This window comes from Camponotus vicinus, unplaced genomic scaffold (assembly GCF_025532165.1).
Source record: "Camponotus vicinus isolate PSW18456_S1 unplaced genomic scaffold, iyCamVici1.0 SCAF_3, whole genome shotgun sequence".
NCBI classification, from domain to species: Eukaryota; Metazoa; Arthropoda; class Insecta; order Hymenoptera; family Formicidae; genus Camponotus; species Camponotus vicinus.
In genome coordinates this window covers 22,860,853-22,874,521 of record NW_028141967.1, presented here as the reverse complement: position 1 = coordinate 22,874,521, position 13,669 = coordinate 22,860,853, and the positions used below count along the sequence as shown (strand labels likewise).

Sequence of the window (13,669 nt, the reverse complement as noted above, 5' to 3'; positions counted from 1 at the left end):
CCGAATTATTTTTAATAACGCATTCTTCATGTTTAGATATCTTGTCGAGCATTTTAAAGAATGTTCATTATTTTAAAAAATTTATTATTTATAACCCAGAATATATGGGACTATCCATTTTAATTTTAACATTTTTCGAACGTGCACATTTCTGCCAATTAATAACGTGTTTCAGTATCTCTTAAATTGTATGATACACAATTTCAGGGATCAATAAATATTCTATTAATCTTCAATGAAAACATTAACTTTGCTTATCCGTTTTGCGTTTCCTTCTAATGACAATAAGATTTCACTGAAAAATCAGCAATATACATTTGCAAGATATGGTTTTTAATTTTGAATTACATTTTTAAAAGAAATTTTCATATTCATATATAACTAATATTAAAATTGCATTTTTTTAAGATGTGATAAATCCATAAAAAATGAGCAAAACTTTTAGTCAATTTCAGATATTTATTTTTAAAAAATACATTGCTATAAATTTATATCTCATATCTAGCATTATAATATAAGACATTTAAAAATATCTGATTAAAACACTATCATTAATAAGATTCTTTCATTGAAATTTCACTAATTTATAGCTAAGATACTTATAACTAAGATCATTAGTGATTATTTATTACTTTTCAATAATAATAATTAATTGCACTTATAGGAAATTATTAATCTCTACCGATTCGAATTATTCCCACCCGCAAATAACAATCTCATTAAGTTTTTCCGTTCTTCGCGGCGCGGCTCCGGGTGTTGTTAACCGAGGAAAGAAGAATCTCGTCGGTCGCCAAACCAGTCCCGACGAAGAAAAAAAAGGGAGAAAAAGTGAAGAATAAAAAAAGGGAGTAAAACGCGGGAAGAAGAGAGGGTGGGGGTTGCTCACACGAGCAACGCGTTGTGCGGCGTCCGGCAAACGCGTCTTCTGCGACCGACACATTTTCCGTGCCGATGCACTTACCCTCGCGCACTCCCTTCGTTCTTCCCGCGTCCGCTGCACCCCACAGACGACGATCCACCCCGTCCATGCGCTTGCCCCCCCATCCTACCCGTTCTACTCCCTTTCGTCCCCACCCCGTCACGAGCGCCCTTCGCTCACCTACGAGTGACGACGCCTGGTCTCTGGAAATAGTCGCCACAAAGCGATTCGCCGTGCATCTATCGTGTGTCCCGACGTACGATTGTCGCGACTCCCGGTCCCCTTGTCACTCGATTCGCGACCGTCCCGTGAAAGGGAACGAGCGACGATGATTCTACGCCGCGTGGGTGTATTTTTCGACGAATTTTCGCGGCAACGCGTAATAAAGACCTTATCGGCGCGATGGCCTTCGAGACCGTCGGCGATATTTTCATCGTGAAATTACGCGCGGCTATAATGAGAGTTGCGTCCGTGTGCGTGCGTGCGTGTGTGCGCGCTTACCGTCTCGCGCGTGCGACCGCTACGTGAAACTCCTTCGCGGCTTTCGATTTCCGCTCATTCCGGCCGCGTTTCTTATCCGGCTCTCGAGAAGAAAGTGCGCGAGTCTCTATGCCCGGTATGTTGCCTGAATGAAACGCGAAAGCTGCTCTATCGTGCAAACACGTGAGACGAAGAATGTGCCAATGTGACGAGTTGAAGAAACTAATTTAGTGATTTTATCATGAAGTCTCATAATTTATTCCGAAAAGGATCAAATTCAGTTTCTTACTTAAAAAATAATCCACCGTTGCTGGATCTTACCTGTATCATTTTGAATTATGATTCTTTCTCTTTCTGTTTTGCGTTTCGTTCGGAGGTTCAATTTTTTATCGACGATACAAAAGTAAATGCATTTAATATCCCGAAAGTATAGAGCTGTATACTTTAATATTCATAGAAAGGAATTTAAATACAGAGCGGGATTATAGGTAGAGAAATCGTGTAAGTGAGTCGATTATAAAGTGACGACAGTCGCGAGAGCAATCATGGTTAAGAAGTGAAAAATGATCGTTCGCGTATCTCGTTATCCACGGCACACGTGGATGACGTTTATCATGACAACCCCATGATAAACGATGTGATACATGTCGATGATTGAATTCGCTAGACATACCGACGCGTATTATCAGAGAAAAAGAGAGAGAGAGAGAGAGAGAGGCAGTCGAGAGCGGCTGTCTTTCTTTATTCACGTATTTAGTCGACGCTAGAGGGATATCGATAATCTGTTCGTGTATCGCGATCCGTATATCGGACATGCGCTCGTTAGCCGCTAGGATGGATAAGCGAAGAAGGAAAGAGAGACACGTCGCGCGGGAAGGTATCTCTTAACCCTCAACCTCCTTTCCGTTCAAAGCAATCTCCTCTGTGCGTGTCGGTTATTTTATAACCCGTCAATGCGATCTCGGATATTGCAGGATGAAGGAAAATATCTCGCTTATTGTAAAATTAAAAAAAATTATTTTATAAAATTCTCTGGCAAGGAAGGAAAATCCGTAGAATTTGTGGGAAAACAAGAGACTCTTGCGAGACGAAAAAGAAAATTTGCGAATAATTTTGTTTCTATTTTTCGTACAGATTTTCATCAATAACCCTCAAGATTATTCGATGAGATTTCCTGCGGTAAAGGAAATCCCTATCGAAGATCCCCATCAAAGTCCGCGATAATACACCGTATCCGATTCCCGGGAATCGTATCCGCCTATCGTGGGATTGACGCGTGTATATATGTATATATATACGTAGGGTGGCACGTGCTACTCGACAGAAGGACCGTTAATGAACCGCAGGCGGAATCAAAATGGCATCTCTCTCTCTGCTCCAGAGCAGAGAGAGGGGTTGTTTGCGCCGTTAATTTTCATCCCCATACGCGTAGTGAGGCAACAGTGCGGCTCGAAACCAATGATAATCAGGACGTGATAAAGGGTGGCTTAAGCGCAGCTCTGGGGTTTAGCTCTCGTGCCTCGGAGCGAGCGGATAAAACGTCCGTTTATTCCTCGCCGGGGGTGCAAAGGGATTCATGCGATAATCGCACGAGAGTTACGGCACGGATGATCCAGCGTATGCTTCTGACATAGTCTCGACTTTCCCGGTGTACGTGAATGTTTCTTATCTAACGATCTTAAAGAACCTGGCTGCTTTAATAATAGAGAGAAAAAAAAACAACCCGAGAAAAAGCAAATCTATTTTTGTAGTTTTACTCGATGCTCGATAAATGTGTTTTCCTTTTTCTTTCTTTTACTTCAAAAATACTGCATCACGCTTTGAGAGAAAATCGGAGATTAAAGTCGTCAAAGGCTTATTTCAATATTATTTTTAGATAATTAATTTATGGCTGACACGTGCGGAGAAAACTTTATTTTCGTTCGAAATTAGTACATTAAGTCTGTACATTGCTAGAATTTTCGATCGTCAAAAGAAATTTTTTTGCGAATATTAAAGTTAATGAGATTTTCGTGATCAGATATTGAATCTATTAAAAATCGCAGGAAGCTTATATTTAATTATCTATTCTTAGCTAAAAAAAAAAAAAAAGAACTGTATTCGATGCGCCAGATTGTATTCATTAATTTCAATATTGAATTCAATTGTACAGTAATCTGAAAATCCTCTATATATGTATGAACTTTTGCAAAAAGCCGGAAACCTTTTAATTTTAATATTTGCTATTGAATATTGAATTTCATCATTTTGAATTCATTTTAATAGCAAATTTGTATTCGGCAACTTGAAGAATTGGTAAATTTGAATAAAGAATTGAGAAATGTTTAATATAGATTTTGTAATCTTGAATGACATAGCTTGCATTTTTCCGCAATAGATCTAGTATTTAATTACTACTAGTATTTAATTATTAATTTTGATTTTCATATGAAATTCCTTTTGAGAGTTAAAAAAGAGAGAAAAAGAAAAATTCTAATAATATATTTAATTTAAAAAAAAAATTATTAGAAAATATTTCGCGTACACAGTTATATTCATAAATTATTTTAAAACTACTCTTTTTACAACTTCATTCTCCAATTTCTCCTTGAATGACTTGATAAAAGATTGCGATCAAAATTATGTTAAATGTTAAACAAATCGCAATAAATGATTATTTTTGTTTCTTATAATCCATAATTTATCGGTAACAACATCAATAAACAAGAATCGTTTGTGAAAACATATTTCCACGCAAAGAGAAAGAAGTGTGGGTTGAATTAATCATCTAGTTATATATGAGTCGAGGGAAAGTAAATTTAGAATGTCGTTGCTCTAGAGATTAACGTACATTTCGCTAATCGTAATTAAATAAATGAACACTTATAAAAGTCGCCAGAGGAGCACGCGCTTTTTTTTTCGAGAAAATCCGACAAGGGCAAAAGAACAAATTCCGTTTGTTGCATATTTCACTTTGTTTTTTCCACTCGGCGATAAACAAGATGCAGCAGCGTTGCAGTAACGCGTCGAGGGACCCCCCAATCCCGTCCCGTTCACTTAACGAATTAGCGTTTAATTCCAATTAGCGTGTACGCGCCCGGTTGTCGTACATAGTCAAGGGACTCGCGAGTTTCGCAATTTGCGCGGCGACGCTTTTACAACAGGATTCGCCCGTTTAATTCAATTTGTCCTTTAGAACTGTCTCATAGTCGCCGGGGTGTCATTTGTTTGCGCCGGTCTCGCTGGATAAACTTTCGTATCTTCAATTATGCTCCGCTTCCTGTCCCTCCGCTTTCCGGGTCCGAGTTTCCGATCTGCAGAATTTTATGACCGGGATCGCGCGATTTGTCTTACGTTAGCCTATTTTCGTTGCGAGTACAATCGCATTGTTCGCTCCAGTTGGCGAACATAACGCATGATTCACGATTCTGCAAATTCAGACATCTCGTGGGAAATTTAGTTCGCACCAAATATTTCGACACCTCTTTGAGATATTTCTCTTTATATTATGTTCTTCAAATTATTACTTTATTTTATGTTTAATTGTTTATTAATTAGTAATTTTCATTTAATTTTAACCTTAATTTTTATATTTTTTTAATATTAAAATTAGACATTTTTTTTTCATTTATGAATACCTTTAATTTCAATTTTCCTTAATTCTTTTTTTATCCATTTAAAAAATTATTCCTTTTACACATCTTTGATTATTAAAATTAATATAACAATTTTATACTCGATGATTATTTGTTTCAATTTGCGAAAATTAATTTAATAAATTTTACAATATAATTAACTTATACTTCAATTAATGAAACGAGATGTCGACAATTTAATTACCTTTTACTTCTGTACACCTGTCTCATACGAACCGAATATTGTGAAAATTCTACAATCCAACTCGAGTTATCTCGTATATTCGAAGCAGCGTATAAGGACATTGTTATCATTTATTTTCTACTTGTTTTTCTATGTTACGGACTGTATTCAGTATGAATACTTTATTTGCTGTCATGCGAAAGAGAGTGGAAATGAAAAATTATAACACAGACGGAAAAAATATATTTCTTTGAAATTGGGACCTACTTTTGCCGCGTCAAGAGATATATGCATGTTTCAAAAATATTTAAGAGAAAAGTAGTTTTCCTCATTATTTCTTTAACACAATTTTTTTGTCATCGAATTTTATTTTTTTATTTTTTTATTTCTTATTTATTTATTTCTTTCGTTGTAACTTTGATTTCCTTGACAAGTAATCGAATGGATATCGTTTTATAAAGAGTATATGATTTGAGTATGGAGATATATTACGGAAACAACTTGCTTTTATTATCGGATCACGGCGCGATATTCGTGACTATTTTAATTATACGCATTTTTCTCCGGTAGCTATTTGAAAATCATGAATCCGTAAATTATCATCTACTAGAAACTATATATGTAATTAACTTCAGTAAAAATATATTCGCAATGACCAATCTTTTCAATGAATGAAAATTAGAAACTTTAATAACCACGTGTCTTCATACATTCGTACGATAAATACGATCTTTGATCCGTAGTTACATAATCGCGTGGAGTTGTGGTCACTCGATGCAATATGCGATATGAGAGTGTATCAACTGAATAATTATTCAAATGAAATATTCTCCTTTTAATCTAACGAAATGAGATTGTTCATTACTCGATCGTGTAAGATTGTTAATTTCTAATCTAGCTGCGCGATTGCAATAATACAGTCAAAATGACCTCGTGCGAAACCAATTACGGACGCGATTAGCATATAGTGGAGAGAATTTTGCGTCCCTGAGAGACCGCGAATTTGCGACATACGACAGTGTAATAACACAGCGTGTGCATCGCGACACACACACACACACACACACATGTGCATACACAAACGCCCCGTGTCGTCAGGGACCAGCTGCACGTAAATGTCTCTCTTCTCAAACAGCGTCTTGTTACCACCAGAGACCAGGCACCACTTGTTCAAATGTGTCGCACACGTGCGTGTAATAAAAGCACGTGTAGTGGTCGTTCGCAGCTTGCGTTTATTACGCAACGATACGTACTTTAGCGCGAGCTGCACGCATGATGCGCGCGAAACTTATCCGCCAGAAAACTCCACTCCTTTCCCTTTTCCCTTCCTTCTTTCACTCTTTTGTCGTGAGAAACTTTCTCGGATAGAATCTTTACGAGGTCTTATATCACAATGTTCTGGAATTAAGGCACTTTATTAGAGGGAGAATATCAGGGAACGTGTATTAAGAAGGGATAACTATTTTGATAAGGGAAGCGTCTTTACGAGGAAGCTTCGAATCTTTGTGAATTTTATGCAACATCGTCAGGGCGATTTAAAGCTTGATTACCGCGAGGCTGTAATGAGAATGTAAATCAACGTCATAAGCTCTCATATATTTACCGTAAAATTTTGCTTGAAATTTTAATGGCGATAATGTTTCTCTTCTGCATTGAATTATTTTCAGCTCCAAGTTTCACCCTCGTCTCGGAAATATTTCTCGCAAATGTTGACAGATCCCGAGGAACTTTTTGCATACACGTTCCGTTACATATGTACATACCTCGCACATTGTCACCGTTTGTCGCTTTCGCGCGCGTTCATCATGCGACATTATCCTTTGACTTCTCTCCCGCTGCGATGACTTCTCTCACAGTCTCTGAAAGACGCCCGTTACATTATTCTGGATCTTAGAAGCTCCATTATACGAAAAGAGATGGAAATATATTCTACGAGAATACGTTCGTGCGCGCGCGTGGGACGAATGTGTCCCTAGTTTCAAAGGCTTACCCGATTCCGAATGCGTGAAAATAGGGTATCTTCTTCGATGATGAATTCAAAGGGGGAGAATGGAAAAGACAAAAGGAGAGAAGCGTTTCATTTATACCACACATATATCTTGGACTTTTGTCAGAGACACGTCGAGAAGACACAAACGTTGACCTTTTTCCTCTCTCTTCTTCTCTGTCATAAATCTTTTAAACTCTATAATCGAAATTTTCCTTTTGAACAAAAATTGGATGAGCGATGTCTCTCGCAAAGTTGAGATAAAGCGTAGATAAAATTGCAGCAAAGCTATTTCATTTTCACAGTAGACATGATTTTTTCTGTTCTTTATTCTCGAAGCCGAAATGTATCGCGTTTGTTCCGAGGGGAAGCTTTAGAAACCGCGAATCGACGTTTTCCGCTCGTTTCAAAGATATCAATTCCTAGTTTTCGGTGGAAAAGAAAATCTTCCGCGATCCTGCGTGCCAATTACTTTTCATCCACGAAGTAGAATCTTCGTAAATTACGAGCAATTTGCGTCCGCGCAGGGGTCGCGCAAAACAGGAACAACGGGCTCGTAAAAGCGCTCGCGCGTTTGTTTATCGTCCGATGCTCGCGCGCAATTAGGTTTTGTTCGCCCCGTGGCGTTTCATCGCTCCAGTTTTTCCCGCCCTCCGCTCCTCCCTTTTCGCTCTTGCTTTTTATCGCAGTACGGGAGAATGCGATCATCCTGCCTGCTGCTGAAAGTCATCTTCTTGCTCTCCCTCTTCCACTTCGCTCGGGTGTGGCCGACCGGCACGTGAGCCTTACACATGGGATAGCTTCGTTTAATCGTTCACTGTCGAGGCTTTTCCGATCGTAGGCTCCTTGTCTCTTTTTTTCCTCCCTCGAATGATATGTTTTCTCTCTCTCTCTCTCTCTCTCTTTCTTTCGGCTTTAACGAGTTTTTCCCATTCGAGCGACTTTGCCCTTCTCACGGTCCACCGGTTAACTCTCTCGCTAACAAGAGATATTTTGTCCGACAAAAGTCGGATCGGCTCCATTCATTGTTCAGATCGGCCGTTCGCTCGTAAAAAGAAAACGTTTCGTTGTCGACCTTGCTCGTTCGGAAGTATTTTTGCGAATTCATCCGCTTCAAATGATTGGGAACGGAAATTTAATGACATAATATTCTTACTCGTGTAGCAGTCGTTTAATTGAAACTGTGTTAATAATCAATCGTTATTGATAGCGATTTTAAAGAGAAGGGTGCAAAATCAAAATGTGGCAAATCTATTTATTTCATGTTGTTTTTCTTCAAGATTGGATTAATATATTTTGAATTATTTTTTCTCTCTCTTTATCATATGTTTGCTTACATTTTGCATTTTTGATCGATGTTTTTCGCTGAGAAAGCTCTTTCTGACATTTTTATTGCAAATTTTTATTTACATTACATTTGAGTAAAGTCAATTTTTTAAAATTGTAATCTCTTTAAAACGAATGATCAAATCATAGTTTTTTTATTCCTGGATAAAATGAAAGATGATAATCGGATCAGGGATTTTTGAGAAAATGGTGCTTTTACAAGAGGACGTTTTCTTTTCTTAAATGTTCAATATTTTTTTTTAATTATTTAAACATCCAAAAAATATTTTATAGCTTAAAATGCATAACAAAAATTACCTATTTAACAAAAAAGTTTTTATATTTTTAATTATGAGTTTTTCCCTCGAATCGACTGAACAGAATTTTGTTTTAAATATCGTAACAATTATTTACAAAAAATTGATATAATATTCAAAAAGTTTTGACATAAAGAAAGAGAGAGAAAGAAGAATGAAAATTTATTTGTTAAAAATATTTATAACTTGTATATGTATTATCAGAGGGAAATAAAAAAGAACGATATAATTATATAATCTCTATTTCTACAAAAATAATATGTCTCTACATATTTTTATTTAATTTCCGAAATGCTCTCGATCTCAATTTCGCGATATATTTAACTGGACAAAACTTTTGAATTTCTCGTCGTAGCTCGAAAGCGTCTCGCGGTAAACAGCTCATGCAAGAAAAATACTCATCCTAGTAGGAAAATACTTGAGCAATTTCCTATCAGCTATCGATCCTCTTCGTCCAGACGCTACTGCTCCTCAAGCATCAGGATTAGCATAACGCTGCCGAGGGGCTTTTGCATATTCATCGCGCTGCAGGTTGCGCACGCCGTATCGTATTATATGCGTAGATAGAGAGCAGATCGCTCGATAAGGTCGCTTAATTTCGGAGTGCCGCGTGACGCCGTTCTTACCGCGGGAAAAATGGTCTCGACGAGAAACGGAGGACCGGAGATAATATCGCGCGAAACGCACTCGCCTTCGCTGTCGCCCAGGGCGACAGCTGTCTTGGGCGCTCGCGATATCGCAAAATAGATCCTCTATCGGACGGATAATATATTAAGTCCTCGCTCTTGTTAGCGTCATATCGTTCCCGCGCGATGCATAATTGAATATCGATCGCTTTCCGATTATGTGACAAGAGTATGATGTTGCAATTTATTAAAATATCTAAACTTGTTCTCCGAGGGATATGAAACGCGAGACGAATGCTGGTCGAAAAGAGAAGCTTCGCGCTATCGTAGACCGTCGAGAGATATATATTATATGCGCATGTATGCGTGTGTTTGTTGATAACGACGTGTCCCAGCTACCAGATTAGGTAGGTGATTGGGAGAGCAATGTGGCTTACATTCGGCTTACGTATCAACGAGATATGCATTCTCGAGGATAGCCGTGCATTTAGTAGTGCTCGTAGTAAACCCGAGCCGTCTCACACATCTGCTTCTGAAATTATATATACAGGATGTGCAAGATACAACCGAAAAGTGGACGTTTCTTGAGAATAAATAAAAAGAGGAAAAAATATTTTTCTTTTACATTTTATATGGAAAGGGTTTATACACAGATAAAATGTTGGAGTACAAATTACATGAAAAATTTCTTTTTACAATATTTTATATAAAGCCGGAACGTAACGATATTATTTATTATAAATTAACTTATTTTTTTAAAAATTGTGTTTCACGATTTTACATAAAAATATTCAAATACATAATTGCAGTGTGTCCTTTTATAAAATATAAAACGTAGCATAATATATTAAGTTAATATGGTATCTACGATTACAAAAAATTATATCTTCTCCATTTGATAAATCGACTATTTAAATTTACGATTGCAATATTTTCATTGCGATATTTTCTCTATGTCTGACAAATCGACTATTTAAATTTACGATACTCTTAATTGCGATATTTTAAACAGGAGATTCTCCGTCGAGTGACGCATTCATTCCCGAAATGCTCTGATCCTATATAAATGGCCGTCTATGTACTTGGAACTACCTAAGCCGCAATTACGCTGCGAAAGTGAAACTCTAGGTATATATGCAGAGGAGAAGACACACACACTCTTCCGTGCTGCTGCGTTTAAGAGTCATAATATTATCCTCGAGAAAAAGGAGAGAATACGAAGGCGCGCGAACACACGGTAGCTGCGTTCCTTTCGAGCTCCGACAAAATTTATACCTCCAAAACACCGAGTCTCTCTCTCCTTCTTATCCCTTCGCGATTCCTAAATTGTCGGATTAAAATCAACTTATCGCAATCCGGTCAAAGCCATTGCATGAAAATCGTGGAATTGCGATTCGCAAAATTGCTCGCTAGAATGTAAGGCATTTCCCGGAAAATCCTCCGCGATCACATTTAGCCTTCGAGAAGCACTCGAGAGTTATTTTATTTGTTTCTTAGCCGGTGAATATCTTTTCCTTCTTCCGATTCGCGTTCTCTCGCGATACGATTTCGCTGCGTCGACACGCCGACGTTGACAAGAATTTAATCGTCGATAGCCGGGTTTTTTTTTCCTTCTTTCATCACAGAAACCGATGTACACGTCAGATTTGTTATCGTTCTACAAGGGGACGAGATAGCGAGGAGAAAAAGAAAACCGGATCGAGCGCGTGTGGAAGCTGCGAGTGATTTAAAGGAGACGAGCAAAAAAAAAAGAGAGGCGGGAATCGCGGAAAGTCCACGAGAGAACCAGTTCTCTTCGCAGGAACGAGTCGGATAAGAGCGTAATCCAATGTCCATTACGATTATTATGATTTAGAGCGATAATTATGCCGCGTGATTTACATAAATGCCAGTGCACGGTAGCAAATTCCGAGTGTCTAAAGTCACGCTAATTAGCGCGATAAGGTATTCCAGATATCTCTTGCAGAGAACTTTAGAGAATGTACTATGCATCGTTTCGCTCTTGCTACAGACACACACACACACACATATATACGCACATATACGCACATATAACGAGGTAATTTCTATTTAAATTGAATTAAATCAGAACTTTGAAAATGGAATAAAAATTATATGTTTCCGTATGTAATTATAATCGCTTAATTTAATATCAGAGTTATCATCGTTACTATAAATTAACGGATAATTTCCTGTCGACTGTTTTTAATTTTAAATTCAATAAATATTCATCAATATCAATTAATCTTTCTCTTTCTCTCGATTGGACATTGAATTGAAAAGATCCACCTTAATGTAATGGGAACAATATTTTCGTAAATTGTTTTATTCGAATTCAAATGTATGTTAGATGTAGCTGTGATATAGTTCTGTTGATTAGCTGCACGCGCAGAACATGTGTTTCGTTATTTCGTATTTCAAGATACCGTCTGTCGAAGACAGCTATTGCAGCCGCCATTTATCCTTAGCAGCCAGATTTGTCTGGCTGTCAATCGATCCTCGGCGTGGCAAATACCAAACGCAGGCTGTCGACCGACACGTTAAGCCAATGATTTATGAAGGGTATGACGGAGAGCGAGTCTCTTAACCGCGAATGCGAGGCGCGGCCGCGCTTTTATTACGTAACTTGTCGACCTAAGTGACTGCGTTTTGCGCTTGCACTTTTCTGTCGAAAGGGACTCGCAGCTTGCAAATTTCGATATAAAAAAATAGCGTTCTTTTTTACCTTCCAATATTTCACATTGATAAAATAATTATATCACCGTAAGATTATCTCTGCTGAACTGACAATGTAAATTTCGTCTGACACAAGTATCTTTCTAATAGTCGATGCAATTAGTAATATGTATATAATTACAAATTATTATACTTGACAAACTGTAATAAATATATCACAATGTGACATAATTGAGCACGAATTGTATTGGAATTTGCTAATGCAAATACGAATCACTATTAATAAATAATTAATTACACGAGTAATTGCATAGTACATAATTAATTATATGATTGAAGTACATAATACGTAATTATATTATATGATTAATTATATCATCGAATTCTACTGTTCATTTATCATAAGATACACATTATGTGCACAACGAAGGGAATGTATGTGCAATATTTGTATATGTGTGCTTCTCTATCATATGTCATATCTTGTATCTTTATTTATGATATAATGTGTATCGTGCCGATGAAATTGGTAATTGTGTCACATTATACTTTGGTATCCACAAAAAGCATACCATGTGCAGTATGTTATATTATAGATAAATGCTAATATCATCCGATTGTTGATGGATTTATTGCAACATTCGCATGAGCAATTGATCGGAATGACAATTGCATCAATTTCTAATCATGTCACATTGACGTCATGACGCAGTCGATTTAACATTATTATCATGATTCGCAAATACATACGAAATGTCGCATATTTACATATATGCATTCTAAGGTAATTACTATTAATAATTATTCCTTACATTTCCGAGAATCTTGAAGATATTTATATCGATCTATATATTTCCACTATTCTTTCATACGCGTACATATTATTATATCGTTTTTCCATACTCATACAAGAATATCATCCATATTTTTATCAATCCTTCACGTCGGCATTTATTCAACAAGCTGAAGCTGATTATGAAATGTGGCATAAAGAAAAGGGAGGAGGATCGAAGATTCTATTCGATTAATCGAATATGGCCTCTATAGAAATCTCGACAAAGTAGTAGTTACAATTTGCTTACATCCTGACACCTAGTACAACTTTTTATCCGCGAGTGTCGGAAATCTTGAAATAAATAATCGAGCTTTCTAAATTGAAGGAAAACACGTGCGCTTCTTCTTATATTTGATCCATCTATTCGCCCCTCGTGATTCTTACGCCATAAAATAGCCGCGTTAACTTCCGTTATGAGAGATAACTGCCGATTTGTAACAGAAAAATATTTCAAACTTTGAAATTGAGAGAATGGTTGCAATACGCTTTTTTTGACATTTAATTGATATTTGATGTCCGCGTTTCAATCCTAACAAACGAGAGATGAGAGAGGAAAGGAGCACACGAGCAAAGATAAATACAGCATGTCGGAAACGAGCCTGTTGCATGTGTACGTAGATAGGTTGCGCCTGATCGAAAGGATTAAATTTTCGTGTCGGCGTAATAGCATGCATGTTCATTCGTTCCTTTGATATTCTACCCGAT

The 13,669-nt window shown here is 37.2% G+C and overlaps 1 protein-coding gene across 12 annotated transcripts in view; it reads left to right on the top strand.

The window, feature by feature from the left end:
• Positions 1-13,669, top strand: part of LOC145967851 (ras-related protein Rab-37) — a 146,936-nt gene that overhangs the window by 116,469 nt on the left and 16,798 nt on the right. For 2 of the 12 annotated variants that reach the window (XM_083092873.1, XM_083092870.1), the window contains exon 1: positions 1,069-1,535. The exons of 9 other annotated variants lie outside the window; for them this stretch is intronic. The gene's annotated coding sequence lies outside the window, so the exon portion shown is untranslated. Of the gene's footprint in view, positions 1-1,068; positions 1,583-13,669 lie in introns of those variants that run through there. One more of the 12 variants, XM_083092876.1, reaches the window with a different exon arrangement.